Source organism: Lolium rigidum, chromosome 5 (genome assembly GCF_022539505.1).
Source record: "Lolium rigidum isolate FL_2022 chromosome 5, APGP_CSIRO_Lrig_0.1, whole genome shotgun sequence".
Classification (NCBI taxonomy): Eukaryota; Viridiplantae; Streptophyta; class Magnoliopsida; order Poales; family Poaceae; genus Lolium; species Lolium rigidum.
In genome coordinates this window covers 12555799-12570591 of record NC_061512.1, presented here as the reverse complement: position 1 = coordinate 12570591, position 14793 = coordinate 12555799, and the positions used below count along the sequence as shown (strand labels likewise).

The window sequence follows — 14793 nt, the reverse complement described above, 5'->3', positions numbered from 1 at the left end:
TTTAGCCCTCCTTCTTTTGATTTCATTATCAACTCGACATTTACAGGACTCTAGGCGTGGGCATATCTATCAATTGAATTGAACTTTGTTTCCAGAGCTTGCCAGGTTATAAGTGCTTATTGGCTTAAATTCAACGCTCATCACCAGGGCACAAGAAGGACTTCATCTCTTTCAGTTTATCCTGTACACTGTATTCTGTCCAGCTCTGTATGTATTGTTTGAGTTTATTTTGCTGGAATTTCTGTTATATGTATTTTCCAACAAATCGTACACTGCCACATTTCTATAATATAATAACGGAGCCTGTCTCATTACTTATTTTGTCGGTCATTTACCACCCATGCTATATTACAGTTGGATTACACGATGATGCCTTTTATTCCCCAAAACTTTTGTGTTCAGATTGCAGATTCAACCATCCGCACATGAGTCACATGGTAGATCAAAGCAAATACATTACCAGGGATCCGATTAGGAGCATTGAAGCAGTAGAAAAATCTGTGAAAATCGACAGCCAAGATTATGTTGAAAGTCTGAGAAAGAAGAAAATGGGAGAAGCCAGCGTGCAGGATCAAAGGTGTTCTCCACCTCCTATTGGTTTTCTGAAGATCGACCTACATTATCAGGAACAAAAACGGCTGTCTGAAAACTAAACCAAGAGCTGAAGCGCTTAAAGTTGAGCTCCCTATTCTTTTCCTCACACACTTGACAGGGCTGACCCGATCGGGATGCTGAAAGGTCATACTCGAGACTAACAACCAAGTTCTGAACCACACAGCCACAAGCTTCTTTTTGTTCCTTCTCTGTAATTGTTGCCCGAGGACATGTAATGTCGCGCTGATCTTTCAGCGGAGATAGCATTGTACATTGGCTTGGCTAAGCCAGATCCCACCCAAAAAAATTATGTAACTGTTGACACGGATTATGCTGGGAAGTCTGCCATAACCATAATGGAAAGAAGATCGGGTCGTTCCATCTAAAAAACATAATATGTTACACTTGATACTACATGACATATTCAGTATTCTACACTTCCATTCCCTGCATATTTTTTCTCCACGTTTTAATATATTGTTCTTGCTATTTTTTGCATACACGACAATCATCTCTTATGTCCGCGGCAACGCGCGGGGTATCAACTAGTATTATAAAAGTCAATACAGAATATTGAACAAAGCAACTTCAATCTTCATCTAGCATCTCTCATCATATGAGCTTGACATCGAAACAACATTACGACATCAAGTCGTCTCCCTCCTGTATTGAAAAAAAAGAACTTAAGATTTTATACATGAATTTGTGGTCAAAATAATACACTACTGTCACATTTAGTCAAACACAATTGTTTTCACCAAGAATGCGGAAACCACATAACACATGACAGATCTCCATATGATGCATTGTGGCTAAGCATATATAGAAAGAACCCTAGCTTTTCCTCAACCTTGATCCTAGTATCACGCACCAACTTTTCCTTTCTAAGATAATTTTCCAAGGCTTTGAAGATGTAAGGCTCCATTCTGAATGCTATCCTACATTTCTTGACAGGGCCTTCAAGCAGCTCCTTGACTTTTTCTGCCCCCGTTAGCCATGGTATATGTTGTGGCTCAGCATCCCTCCTTCCAAGATAACCCAAATGATGTAGAGCAGGGATGATTAATATCATGAGATCATCATCATCCTCCTCCCGCCTCTTCCTAATACGATCTCTAATGCTCATATCCATTGCAAAGCTAGAAATAGTTGTTTCGGTTATATTTATCACAGAATAATTATCATGTGCATAAAGACATAAAACAGTATGGATGATACTCTCACAAAAGAGAAAAGCGTAGTAAAATAAATACCGATCAGGAACTATATCCCAGGATGGAGGGGGCTCGTCTTCTCCGACTCTCACAGGGGCAGGTGTGATCTGCAAAAAAATTCAGAAAGTGACGGTTAGTTCACTGAAGACCAGAAATCATGTGCTCTTCGATTCAGATCACACACCAGAAAGAAGAATGTTCTAGGAGCTATATTACGTACTAGTCTAAATTCACAACAATATACTACAAATCAAAAAGAAGTGCAAATTCGTTCTGTGCAGCAGATCATCTCCTATCCAGTAACCTCGTTGATTTGTAGAGACAGTACCTAATCAAAATCAAAAGAACAGGGATAGGAGATGATCCGTACGGCAAAATCCCTACCCAGTAACCTTGGTGTAGCAAATCAAAAGAAGTTTGCCTGGGCATTATTTAGTCACGGCCATCTCCTTGCACCGTTTTCCCCATCTATCTCCAAGATTTCCTCCAATCAAGAACCGTACTGAAACCTAACTACGAGATGGGAACGATGAGAAGTAGGAGAGGGGGCATACCGGGGAGAACGTCGCCGGCGGAAGAGAGAGCCGACGGTGGAGGGGAAGGCGTCGCGTCGCCGTCGCCGGCGAGATCGCCGCGTCGTCGTCTTCGCGTCGCCCCGTGGCCCCCGTCGCCTGTCTCTCACGCCGTCGCGTGTCGTGGATATTCTTCCACGGGTCGAGTGGGTAGAAAAATTATCCAGACAAGGGAGGAAGGGTTCGGCGGGTTGGGCCGGGCTAATTTTGCCCCCAGGGAGTAAACGAAGACTTAATTTTGATGGTCTGGAAAAAAATTCACGCCGGGCTGGAAAACCAGGAATGGGCTCTAATCCAGATCAATCCAAGGCACCAAGGGATTAAACGAACGAGGCCTTAGGTGGCGGGATGTGCACCTGGACGACAGCGTGGAGGTGGGGCTTGGTCTTGCACGTCGTGGACGCGCCATCCGGCGCTCACGGCCGCATTCCAGCCTCGGAGACCTTGCGAAAACGCCGGCGAGGCACAGGCGCTAGAGGTCGCGCGCGGCGCGCGGCGGGCATGGAGGTCCCCGTGGAGGAGCATCGCTCCCATAGCCGGTACAACAACGGCAAGGTCCAGCCGCCCGGCGCGAGACGGGCAAACTCGTCGTCTACGCCCGCCGAAACGGAAGAGGCCCGGCGCGCTCGGGTTTGCAGAAGGCCGTGGAGGCAACAGGCCGGGGATGCAAAAGGTTCGTGGAGGGAACCAGCAGTACGTCCTCCGCGCGTCCCGATCTTCCTGCGCCGGCCGCCGGAAGGGGAAGCGCTAGGGTTCGCGCCGCCGCCGGGAGGGGAGCATCTAGGTTTGCGAGGCAGCGCGATTTAGGTCGCGAGAAGGAGGAGACGTGCGGCCACCGCGGCGGCGCCAAAGCCCGCACGCAGCGCCTCAGCCCAGCCACCACCGCAGCGCCACCCAAACCACGAAATCCCGCCGCAGCTTAGCCGATGAACAGGAAGACCAGGTGACCCACCGCCGCGACGAAAGGAAAAGAGAAGGAAGAGAAAGACGGGGCGAAGATCGGTCAAAACCAATCCGGAACCGACCTCGACATGGCTCTCCTCGATTACACGTAGCGCATAATCGCCTGCAGACACCGAAACGCGACACGCACGCGAGTGTGTGGGACCCACGAAAATGACGGGCAGAGCACCCAGGGACGCCCCTAACCCTGTGAGCTTATAGCATCTCCACTCGTTTGCCCTCCCATGCCGAAATCCGGGGATGGCGTGGGGAGGAGTAGTTTCCCAGCCGCGATCTCAGGCGAAGACGGCGATTTAAATTTGAAAAACGGAAACTTGACAAACTACGGCATAAAACGGTCGAATTTAGACTAAATTTAATGATATTTACTATATAGAGGGCGAAGTTCGTACATAGAGACCGAATTTGACTATATTTCGAATTCGGCTAGAGGAATATAACTGTAAATATGAAAACACGGTGCTCTACATGCCGAAATGGCGGTAGAACACCATGTAGTCGCCGCCATCGTCGTCGGAGCTGTCGTCGTCGAACTGTGGCGGCGCCGAAGCCGCCTGGCTGCTGCCTTGGCCGGCGTCTCCCCACCGGCCGCTGGTGCGAGGCGGGGACGGCGATGGCTTGTACAGCTCGTCGTCGGAGGCTTCGAGGTCGATGATGGGGACGACGGCGCCGGATGGAGGAGTCGCGGAGCCGCCGGAAGCGAGCGGCGTCCCGGAGGTGCCTCGCCTGCCGCTCCGCTTCCTCCTTCTCCCACTGCTCCCTCGACCAGGCGCAGGCCTGGTCGAGCGGCATGGCGTTGTCGGCGGGTACGAGGTCCTGGAGGGACCTCGTGATGACGGCTTCGAGGATGGCGGCGTCCTCGGCGCTTTCTTCCTCCTCGACCTTCACCTTCGCCGGTTTGCGCTTCCGCTCGCCGGAGGTGTCGTGGTCGCTCTTGGGGCGGCACCGTCCTTGTTCCGTCGATGGTTCGCGGATGACGATGCCGCCGCCGCGCGTGCGGTGGCTCGCCGGGGAAGCCGGCTCCTTTTTCACCGGCGCCAAGGATGGCGCCGACCTGGAGATCGACCTCGCCGCCGAACCGGACGACGAGGAACTGGCAGCCATACGCCGTGGCTGCCAGCTGTTTCCCCGTTGGCGGCTGTTTGATGGAGGGGCATCGTGAGCCTCGGCGAGTTGCCGCCCTCGATGTGCTCGAGGACGTTGTGGAGCGTCCTATCCGGCGCGCTCCACCAACGCCGGCGACCCGCGGCGTTGTTGCGCGCAGGCGGAGGTGGCGGGCCGTCGTAGGACACCAGTTCGCGCCCCCACCGCCGGAGAAAGAACGAATTCCACCGAGTGTAGTTCTCGGGGTGGTGGCGCGGGTCGGCGCGTTCTTCCTCCGTCATCCCCATCCGCGCCTCCTCGATGGCAACATCGAGGGCGTGGCCCTGGGGCGGCGGCGGGATTGGCACGCCACCAGCGCTTAGCCGCCACCCGCCGCCGGGGGGCCTCGTGTCCGGCGGGCAGGGGTACCCCGCCTGGTGGAGGAGGTGCCCCTCCCACGTGTGGAGAGATTGGCGGGGGAACCCGTTGTTGGATGCGCCGTCGTCGTCGTAGAACACCATCGTTGGAGGTGGAGGTGGAGGGTGAGTGGAGGGAGAATGGAGGAAGAGTGGAGCAGGGGCGTCGCGGCGAGCGGAGTGGCTTTAAATAGGCGCGGCGGGCGCCGGTGATTAATGCCGCGTGGAAGACGATGCGTGCGCGGAAGACGATGCGACGGCATTAACTCGCCGCGTGGAAGCTACGCGGCCGGCGAATGCTGACCGGCGGCAGGCTTTTACAGCGCACGGAAGACGATGCGATGAGGACGACGATCGGTGTCTCTCGCCGACAAGTTGGGGCCACCAGATGCGCGGGAAATTTCCTCGCCGTTTCGCGCGCTTTTGTTTCGTCCGGAGTCCCCGAGAGCTCCCCGGGGGGGCCGGGGATGGCGTGGGATCGCCGGATGAATTTAGGCCCAAATCCGGACGAAATCGAGGAACCGGGGGCGCGACTGAGCCGAATTTCACCGTCCGGATGGAAAAAACGTCGTTCGGGGGCCTCGTCGGGGAGACGAGTGGAGATGCTCTTAGTGCTCTTGAAGGATTCCCCTTGGTTATACTAATGCCCTGTTTGGTTGCACCGAATTGGGCTGGGAATTGGGGAATCTAGAATTGGGTCTCTAATTCTACCGTTTGGATGTGCCTAGAATCGTTGATTGGAAACGGTAGTCCAATTCCGCGCGACCCACGCGCGTGAGCAAACTGGGCAGCCCCAGTTTTCGAGCTCCCGACCTCGGAAACTCACAGAATTGGCAGCGAACCGGTAGCGAAGTCCTCCTTCCCGACCCGCAGGAGAGCGCGACGGAGAGGCTCCCTCCCGGCGACAGGTACCTCCTCCCCGCCGTCCATCTTCCCTGCTTCTCCCTCCGTCCGGCCTCCTCTTTCCCGTGGCCTCCCTCTTCCCCGCCCTCCCCTTCCCTCCTTCAGCCCTTCCACCTTGCCGCCCCCTCCCTTCCATGGCCGAACCCTAACCCTAGAAGCGCGGCTTGGGAGGTGATTGAACGGCGGCGGGAGGTGGCTGAACGGCGGCGGAAGGTGGGGAACGACGGGCCTAGGGGAGCCCGGTGCCCTCCCCTCTCCTCTGCTTCCGCCACTGGGCGTTTACATCTCACAGGCTTGTTCATGAACTTGTCATATTCATCTTTGTAATTTCGGATTTGCAGATTCTGTGGAGAATAAGAAGTTGTGAGTCCAATTGAAGGTTTGAAATTCGTTTATATACTCTATATACTCTATATCAGATATGTACTTGGGCAATATGCAAATGTGTAGTTCATCATGTGCATGCTTACATGTTAATATGATATGCAATTATGATGAATGTTTGATTTAAAGTAGTGTGTGCTATGCATAATTAGATTTCAAATTTTGTGTGCAATGTAGCCTCATCATGTCTCACCAAGAGTTGGTTGACTACATTACCGAAGAGAATAAAAGAAGAAAAAGAAAAAGGATAGTATTTACAAAGATGTATTTCGAGGTTTCTATGGTTGCTTTAGCTTATGCTAGTACTCTAAGGGCACCGAGGGACCTCAGAGCCTTCAATGACTATGAGCAGAAGGTTGCATATAGGAAGTATGTATTGGGAAGAACATACAATGGGTCGGAGACAAGATGCTATGATGAGCTACGGTTAACCAAAAGAAATTTTCATAATCTTTATGCTATGTTGCGTGAGAAGTGTGGTCTCAAAGATACCACCTTTGTCACAGTAGAAGAAAATGTTGCTATATTCTTACAAATTGTTGGCCATGGAACTAAAATGAGAATGATTAGGTATGAGCGGTCTTTAGAGACCACCAGTAGGGTAATTGGTGTGGTTTCACAACTTAATTGTTGTTTTCTCATCATGATGGGAAACGTAAACATTTTATTCCGGTGCAAATTTATCTCTGATAGTGTGGGGCTTTGAACTTGTACCTTCCTAGTAGTGTTGTAAATATTTCGGACAATTGCTTAAGTGGCATTGATCGCAAGTTTAAAATCCTCATTCCGGTGGGAGGTGTAGCATTGATTTTATCACTACGGCTATGTAGGAATAACATGATGTCGGTAGAGTAATTAGTGTAGACACTACTTTGTTCGTGATTTACTCTTCAGCCAAAGGAACACCACGGCGACAAGACAGACTCCAAGGTACTCCCTCTGATCCGTCTCGTGAAATTTGTTGGAGATTTTATTTAACTAGAATGTATCTACGTACTAAATAGTGTTTAGATACATCGGATTTTTTTACAAATCTAAGACAACTTTCGTAGACTTAGGGAGTACATTATGTTGGATAATTAGGCACAATGTCCATGATTAATTTCAGAATATAAAACATAACGACAGCAGCTACTAACATGTGAAACTCGAACATACTAGATGCATTAATCAACATGGGTAGCAGCAGCACAAACAGTAAAGCATCCATCGCTAAACAGATCGAGATATGTCGCACGTACCGATCTGGTGGAGGTGGCGGTGGAGGTGTAGCAGATGATGTCCCAGCAGTAACGTTGTGACGGCGTTGAAGACGACGGTAGGCAGCACCGCCCGACTTGGACGGAAGGCGACCCGTGATGAAGAGCTTGAGCAGTCGCGCAGAGCGCTTCCCAAAAACCTAATTCGCCCTCTCCCGTACAGGATCGCAAGGACGAGCGGTTCCGGAGACCTGCTCTCCCGTTCGCCGATGCACGTCGGCGCGCGGGATGGAGTAGGCTACGATGGCGGCGCAAGCAGAGAGAGGTGGAAACCCTAACTCGTGTATTTAGTATGTTTCTGCGGTAGCCGGGCAAGAGATTATATAGGCTCGGGAAACCCTAGGCAACGTGGGCCATGACCACGTCGCACGAACGTTTCGAGTCGGTTACAGATAGCCCACGATCCGGGAGCGACCCGAACCGACTAACTGCGACGCGTCCGTCTAGGACGCTGTTCGTTTTCCTTACCTGCAAAAAGTAAGGAAAGTCTCGGTTCGAGGCTCAATCCACTCACCACGAGCGCGGCGCGCGTGTCGTGTCGTGATGTGTCGAGTCGAGACGAGCGAGCGCGTGTAGCACTCCTATTCTCACTCACTTACTAGTGGTGGAACAACCCACCTTATAAGGTGGTCTAACTTCCTCCCAACTTTCCTTGTGGGACTAAACTTCCCACCTCTTGCCACTCCCTAGTGAGCTGCCACCAACTTGGGCTCAAACTCACAAGGCTGCCACTAAGTGGGCTTTGAGATTTATAGGGAAAATCTGAAATCTAGTATGGGCCACCAAATGTGGGCCCAATATTTCAACAATCCTCCACGAGATCTCAAATACTCATTTAGAGATTTACCAATACTCACTGCTTGTTTATATACCAGTGTTTCAGCGGAGACTGTTAAGTTGAACTTCCGCCTAGAACCTTAAGCTACATCCATTCACACTTGAACAATGGACTAAGCCTTGAATTGCAAGTTTTGCGTGAACAGGGTTTCACTCAAAGTCATGACTAGTACATGGCTGCCAGTAGCCTACCCCGCGGGTGAAGCATATGCGTCATACTTCGTGGTCTCTTCATGAGTTTACTAGAGATCACCCAAATCTCATAGATTGCGACGTTTAACAATCGAACTCATATAGGTGTGTTATTTCAAGAATGCTCTATAGGACAGCATCTTTGCTAAAATAGCCAACATAAACACATTAAGGCTTTTGCCAACATGCCTTACAGCAATTGAGAGTTGTGCATCTTCACATAGAGAGGGTTACATAATACTCTCCTCAATTAAACCACTAGTTTGTTCTTCCCAGGTCCTAATTCACGGGATCTCCGATCACAAAGGTTGGGTTACCACTATGGTGTAACATCAGCGGGTCTCAAACTCATCTCCCTCGATGCACTTTCTATCACATTACGTGATAGTCTCTTTGTAAAGGTATCTGCCAGGTTTTTGTCTATTTGAATATACGTAACAGTTATTACTCCGGAGTTTCGCAATTTCCTGACAGACTTCAAACGTCTCTTGACGTGTCTTGATGACTTCGCGTTATCCTTAGAATTGTTCACTTTGACAATTACAGTTTGATTGTCACAATTCAAAAGGATTGCCGGAACAGGTTTTCAACCACAGGCAAGTCCATCAAGAGCTCACGCAACCATTCTGATTCAACAGTGGTTGTGTCTAAAGCAGTAAGTTCTGCTTCCATAGTTGACCTCGTCAATATGGTTTGCTTGCAAGATCTCCATGACACTGCGCCACCTCCAAAGGTAAATACATACCCACTTGTGGCGTACAGATCAGCTACATCTGAGATCCATTTCGAATCACTATATCCTTCAAGCACAGACTGGATGCCCCGAATAGTGAATCCCATAACTCATTGTACCACATAGGTAGCGCATGTCCCTATCAAGTGCATGCCAATGATCAGTACCCGGGTTTGACATGAACCTACTCAACTTGCTAACAGCAAAAGAGATGTCCGGTCTAGTCGCGCTCGCTAAGTACATGAGTGAGCCAACAATCTGAGAGTATCTCAGTTGATCTACGGTAATCCTCCGGTTCTTGCGTAATGTCACACTGGGATCATAAGGTGTTGGAGAAGACTTGTTATCAATATATCCGAACCGGCTCAAGATCTTCTCAACATAATGGGATTGTGTTAGAGTAATCCCACTCTCGTTCTTAATAAGCTTGATGTTCAGAATAACATCAGCTTCTCCCGAATCTTTCATATCAAAGCACTTTGACAAGAAAGACTTGACCTCGTGTATTACTTTCATGTTTGTACCAAATATCAGAATATCATCCACATACAAACATAGTATAACACCTTCGCCCCCACCATGGCGATAGTAAACGCACTTGTCAGCCTCATTGACAACAAAGCCTACGTAAGTCAAAGTTCGTCAAACTTCTCATGCCATTGCTTAGGTGCTTGTTTCGAGGCCATATAAAGATTTCAGCAACTTGCACACCTTTCTTTCTTCACCTTTTACTACAAACCCATCAGGCTGATCCATATAGATTTCCTCTTCCAACTCTCCATTAAGAAAAGCTGTCTTTACGTCCATTTGATGAACAATAAGACCATAGGAGGCAGCCATGGACAGTAGTACTCGAATGGTGGTAAGTCTAACGACAGGTGAATAGGTATCGAAGTAATCTTCGCCTTCTCTCTGTGTGTAGCCTTTAGCTACAAGCCGCGCCTTGTACATCTCAATGGTACCATCAGGTCTTAGCTTCTTCTTGAACACCCATTTGCAGCCCACAGGCTTGCATCCATGGGGTCGTTCTGATAGCTCCCAAGTTCCATTAGAAAGAATCGAGTTCATCTCATTATGGACAGCTTATTTCCAGTCATCTGCATCTGGAGATGCATATGCCTCTGCAATGGACGTGGGAGTATCATCCACAAGGTACACAATGAAATCATCACCAGGATTTTTCAACGTCTCTTGCTCCGTTTAGGAGCTTCATTGTCATCCTTCTCAGTAACATTCTCATGTGATTGTTCAAAATACTCATTAGATATACTAGACTCAGGAATTATCTCAGCAGAAATTCTAGCAATGCTATGCATATCTTTCATAGGAAACATATTCTCAAAAAATGTTGCATCACGAGATTCCATAATAGTATCAACATGCATATCAGGTACCTCGAATTGAACTACTAAAAATCTATATCCTACACTCCGAGGAGCATAACCTAGAAAGATACAATCCACTGTCTTTGGTCCAAGTTTGCGCTTCTTAGTAATTGGAATATTGACTTTCGCCAAACATCCCCATGTGCGCAAATACGAAAGTGATGGTTTTCTCCCAGCCCACTCCTCGTAAGGGGTTTTATCTTTATTCTTGTTAGGAACTCTATTCAGGACATGACATGAAGTCAATAAAGCCTCCCCCACCATGCCTTAGATAAACCAGCAGTGGCTAACATGGAATTCACCAAGTCAGTCAGCGTGCGGTTTTTCCTCTCGGCAACCCCATTTGATTGGGGTGAATAGGGAGGCGTCCTCTCATGAATAATGCCATGTTCCTCACAGAATTCATCAAAGATTTTAGGAAAATATTCGCCACCTGATACGTCTCCGACGTATCGATAATTTCTTATGTTCCATCCTACATTATTGATGATATCTACATGTTTTATACACATTATATGTCGTATTTATGCATTTTCCGGCACTAACCTATTAACAAGATGCCGAAGAGCCGATTGTCTGTTTTCTGCTGTTTTTGGTTTCGTAAATCCTACAAAGGAAATATTCTCGAATTGGACGAAATCAACGCCCGTGGTCCTATTTTGCCACGAAGCTTCCGGAAGACCGAGGGGAAAGGAAGTGGGGCCACGAGGCGCCGCCACACTAGGGCGGCGCGGCCCAAGCCCTCGGCCGCGCGGCCTCGGCGTGTGGGGCCCTCGTGTGGCCCCCGCGTTGCCCTTCCGCCTACTTAAAGCCTTCGTCGCGAAACCCTCCGTACCGAGAGCCACGATACGGAAAACCTTACCGAGACGCCGCCGCCGCCAATCCCATCTCGGGGGATTCTGGAGATCACCTCCGGCACCCCGCCAGAGAGGGGATTCATCTCCCGGAGGACTCTTCACCGCCATGGTCGCCTCCGGAGTGATGAGTGAGTAGTTCACCCTCGGACTATGGGTCCATAGCAGTAGCTAGATGGTTGTCTTCTCCTCATGTGCTTCATTGTCGGATCTTGTGAGCTGCCTAACATGATCAAGATCATCTATCCGTAATACTATATGTTGTGTTTGTCGGGATCCGATGGATAGAGAATATTATGTTATGTTAATTATCAAGTTATTACCTATGTGTTGTTTATGATCTTGCATGCTCTCCGTTATTAGTAGAGGCTCGGCCAAGTTTTTGCTCTTAACTCCAAGAGGGAGTATTTATGCTCGATAGTGGGTTCATGCCTCCATTAAATCTGGGACAGGTGACGTAAAGTTCTAATGTTGTGGATGTCGCTGTTGCCACTAGGGATAAAACATTGATGCTATGTCTAAGGATGTAGTTATTGATTACATTACGCACCATACTTAATGCAATTGTCTCGTTGTTTTGCAACTTAATACCGGAAGGGGTTCGGATGATAACCCGAAGGTGGACTTTTAGGCATAGATGCATGCCGGATAGCGGTCTATGTACTTTGTCGTAATGCCCAATTAAATCTCACTATATTTATCATATCATGTATGTGCATTGTTATGCCCTCTCTATTTGTCAATTGCCCGACCGTAATTTGTTCACACAATATGCTTTTATCTTATGGGAGAGACACCTCTAGTGAACCGTGGACCCCGGTCCTATTCTTTACATCGCATACAATCTACTCGCAATACTTGTTTTACTCGTTTTCTCGCAAACAATCATCTTCCACACAATACGGTTAATCCTTTGTTACAGCAAGCCGGTGAGATTGACAACCTCACTCGTTTCGTTGGGGCAAAGTACTTTGGTTGTGTTGTGCAGGTTCCACGTTGGCGCCGAATCCCTGGTGTTGCGCCGCATTACATTCCGCCACCATCAACCTTCAACGTGCTTCTTGGCTCCTCCTGGTTCGATAAACCTTGGTTTCTTTCTGAGGGAAAACTTGCTGTTGTGCGCATCATACCTTCCACTTGGGGTTCCCAACGAACGTGTGAGTTACACGCCATCAAGCATATTTTTCCGGCGCCGTTGCCGGGAGATCAAGACACGCTGCAAGGGGAGTCTCCACAATCCAATCTCTTTACTTTGTTTTTATTTTGCTTTATTTTATTTACTACTTTGTTTGCTGCATTATATCAAAACACAAAAAAATTAGTTGCTAGCTTTACTTTATTTACTGTCTCGCACTCTATATCAAAAACACAAAAAAATTAGTTACTTGCATTTATTTTATCTAGTTTGCTTTATTTACTACTGCTAAAATGGCCACTCCTGAAAATACTAAGTTGTGTGACTTCACAACCACAAATAATAATGATTTCTTATGCACACCTATTGCTCCACCTGCTACTACAGCAGAATTCTTTGAAATTAAACCTCGCTTTACCGAATCTTGTTATGCGAGAGCAATTTTCCGGTGTTAGTTCCGATGATGCTCGTTGCCCATCTCAATAATTTTGTTGAATTGTGTGAAATGCAAAAGTATAAAGATGTAGATAGTGACATTATAAAATTAAAATTGTTTCCTTTCTCATTAAGAGGAAGAGCTAAAGATTGGTTGCTATCTTTGCCTAAGAATAGTATTGATTCATGGACTAAATGCAAGGATGCTTTTATTGGTAGATATTATCGCCCTGCTAAAATTATATCTTTGAGAAGTAACATAATGAATTTCAAGCAATTAGATAATGAACATGTTGCTCAAGCATGGGAGAGAATGAAATCTTTGGTAAAGAATCGCCCAACCCATGGACTGACTACTTGGATGATCATCCAAACCTTCTATGCAGGACTAAATTTTTCTTCGCGGAATTTATTGGATTCAGCTGCTGGAGGTACCTTTATGTCCATCACTTTGGGGGCGGCTACAAAGCTTCTTGATGATATGATGATAAATTACTCTGAATGGCACACGGAAAGAGCTCCACAAGGTAAGAAGGTAAATTCTCGTTGAAGAAACCTCCTCCTTGAGTGATAAGATTGATGTGATTATGTCTATGCTTGTGAATGGTAGATCTAATGTTGATCCAAATAATGTTCCTTTAGCTTCATTGGTTGCTCAAGAAGAAAATGTTGATGTGAATTTCATTAAAAATAATAATTTCAACAACAATGCTTATATGAACAACTCTGGTAATAACTATAGGCCATATCCTTCTGCTAATGGTAATGGTTATGGTAATTCTTATGGGAATTCTTACAACAATAATAGGAGTGTACCCCCTGGTCTTGAAGCCATGCTTAAAGAATTTATTAGTACACAAACTGCTTTTAACAAATCTGTTGAGGAAAAGCTTGATAAAATTGATATCCTTGCTTCTAGAGTTGATAGACTTGCCTCTGATGTTGATCTTTTAAAATTGAAAGTTATGCCTAATAAGGATATTTATAATAAGATTACTACTACAGCAAATGCCATCCAAGTTAGAATTAATGAGAATATAAGATTAATGGCTGAATTGCGTGCTAGGTGGGATAGAGAAGAAAATGAAAAACTAGCTAAAGAGAATAATGTAGCTAAAGTTTGGACTATTACCACCACAAGTAATGTTGATTCCTCACATGTTGCTGCACCTCCTACTATCAATGGTAAAATAATTGGTGTTGGCAATGTTTCTGCTCCTAGTGCAAAGCGTACAAAACTGCCTGAAATTGCTAAAACTGCTGAAATTGTTTGTGATAAAACTGCTGAAATTTTTTCCAACCTTGGGGTTAATGTGTGGTGACCCTGCATACCACTGCATGTTGTAGTATGCCAGTCGTTGATATAACATTCACGAAGTACCATTTCGCAAATATTACATCCCTCAGAGTAGTACAATAGAACATAGCAGGGTCCATAACTCATTCACTTATTATTACAAGTGATGTCTACGGGAGCTTCTATTCTTGTAGACAGTGTTGGGCCTCCAAGAGCGGAGGTTTGTAGAACAGCAGCAAGTTTCCCTTAAGTGGATCACCCAAGGTTTATCGATCTCAGGGAGGAAGAGGTCAAAGATATCCCTCTCATGCAACCCTGCAACCACAAAGCAAGAAGTCTCTTGTGTCCCCAACACACCTAATAGGTGCACTAGTTCGGTGAAGAGATAGTGAAATACAGGTGGTATGAATAAGTAGTAGCAACGGCACCAGAAAAGTGATTTGCCCAGGACAGTAAACAAGCAGTAGTAACGCAGCAGTAGTAACGCAGCAGTAGTAACGCAGCAGTAGTAACGCATAGAAACAAGAAACAAGCAAC

The 14793-nt window shown here is 47.2% G+C and overlaps 1 long non-coding RNA gene across 1 annotated transcript; it reads right to left on the bottom strand.

Moving 5' to 3' along the window:
• Positions 1-1149: 1149 nt before the first annotated feature.
• On the bottom strand, positions 1150-2398 carry LOC124658161. Its single transcript, XR_006989036.1, has 3 exons — positions 2363-2398; positions 1848-1915; positions 1150-1257 (listed from the first exon to the last, which is right to left on the bottom strand). It is a non-coding gene; the product is annotated as an uncharacterized LOC124658161 (long non-coding RNA).
• Between the last annotated feature and the right edge of the window lie 12395 nt (positions 2399-14793).